We start from the raw sequence: 2,467 nt of genomic DNA on the forward strand, positions 1-2,467 counted from the left end.
GTGGAAGTGAAGAGGGAAGGCTTCGACTAATTTCATTTTCGCGGGAATCAGTTCTCTGGAAAATTTATGTTGAAAGGCCAATTAATAAGTTAAACAATGTTAAAATTGCATGGGGCTGTGAGGTTGAGATTTCATGTTATATGAGGCCTTTAACATTCGCAATTAAATAACTGGGAATAATTGCTAAAATATATTCATATTCATATATTCATATATATACATATATATGTATCAAATAATATATAAGTATATGTATACATATAAATATTCACACATACATACACGTACATATACATATACACATACATATTCATATATATATATACATATACATATATATACATATACATATACATATATATATATATACATACATATACATGCATATACATGTATATACATGTATATACATGTATATACATGTATATACATATTTATATATATACACATTCACGTGTATAAACTTACATATATCATATACATATATACGTATACGGGCACACATACATACGTATAGATAAATATATACATATATATGCATACATATAGACATATGTATATATATATATATATATATATATATATATATATATATACAAATAGAGAGGTACACACCTATACATGCATACATATAGACATATATGTATGTATATACGAAGAGAGAGGTACACACCTATATATGCATTTAAATATATATGTGTATACACGAGTATATATATATTTTTGTATATATACATATGTATATATACACTTGTATTTACATAGGTGTATATATACAAATGTATGTATATATACCACATATATATATATATATGTCAAAATATGAATATATTTATATATATTCATATACATGTATATGAATATATGAATATATAAATATATAAATATATAATGTATAAATATATATACATATAAATATATATAAGTAAATATGTATTATAAATATATATATATGTAATATAAACATAAATATATGTAATATAAACATAAATATATATATATGTAAATATATGAATATATATAAATAAATATATGTTTATAAATATATAAATATATGTGTATATAAATAAATGTGTGTAAATATATATAAATATAAATATGTTTATATATATGAAAATATGTATAAATCATTATATATATATCAATAAATGTGTAAATCTATATAGATGTGAATGAGACAGACACAGACAGACAGACAGAGACAGACAGAAAGAAAAAGAAAAAGAAAGAGAAAGAGAAAGAGAAAAATAAAATGAAAGAGGAAGAGAAAAAGAAAAAGAAAAAGAAAAAGAAAAAAAAAATAGAGAAAAAGAGAGAAAGAGAGAGAGAGAGAAAGAGAGAAAAAGAGAGATAAAAAGAGAGAAAGAGAGAAAAAAAGGGAGAAAGAGAGAGAAAGAGAGAGAGAAAGAGAGAGAAAGAGAGAGAGAGAGAAAGAGAGAGAGAGAGAGAAAGAAAGAGAGAGCGAGAGAGAAAGAGAGAGAGAGAGAAAGAGAGAGAGAGAGAGCGAGAGAGAGAGAGAGAGAGAGAGAGAGAGAGCGAGCGAGCGACCGAGCGAGCTTGAACACCTGAAGCTGGAAAGGAGAGGGAGAAAGAAAAGATAGAGACAGAAAAGGAGAAACTGAGAGACGCGACACAAGAGAGAGAGAGAGAGAGAAAGAGAAACAAAAAAACGAGAGAGAGAGAGAGAACCCAAGAGAGAAAGAAAGAGTAACCAAGAGAGAGAGAGACGGAGAGAGAAACCGAGAGCGAGAGAAAGATAAAAAAAAGAGAAGGAGAGAGAAAGAAAGAGAAACCAAGAGAGAGAGAGACGGAGAGAGAGAAACCGAGAGAGTGAGAGAAAAACCGAGAGAGAAACCGAAAGAGAGAGAGAGAGAAAGAAAGAGAAACCAAGAGAGAGAGAGTGAAAGAGAAACCAAGAGAGAGAGAGATAAAGAAAAACCAAGAGAGAGAGAGAGAGAAAGAGAAACCAAGAGAGAGACAGACAGACACAGACAAAGACAGAGACGGACAGAGACAGACAGAGACAGACAAACAGAGACAGACAGAGACAGACAGACAGACAAACAGAGAGAGAGAGAGAGAGAGAGCAGAGAGACAGAGAGACAGAGAGAAAGACAGACAGAGAGAAAGACAGACAGACATAGAGAAAGACAGAGAGACAGAGAGAGGAAGACAGAGAGACGGAGACGGAGAGAGTCAGAGAGAGACTGACAGACAGACAGACAGACAGAGAGAGATATAGAGAGAGAAACCAAGAGAGAGAGAAACCAAGAGAGAGAAAGAAACCAAGAGAGAGAGAGAAACCAAGAGAGAGAGTGAGAGAAATCAAGAGAGAGAGGGAGAAATCAAGCGAGAGAAACCATAAGAGAGAGAGAAAGAGAGAGCGAGAGAGAGAGAGAGAGAGAAAGAGAGAGAGAGAGAGAGAGAGGGAGAGAGAGAGACAGACAGACAGACAGAGACAGAAAGA

The sequence above is a fragment of the Penaeus chinensis genome, chromosome 3, assembly GCF_019202785.1.
Source record: "Penaeus chinensis breed Huanghai No. 1 chromosome 3, ASM1920278v2, whole genome shotgun sequence".
NCBI lineage: Eukaryota > Metazoa > Arthropoda > Malacostraca > Decapoda > Penaeidae > Penaeus > Penaeus chinensis.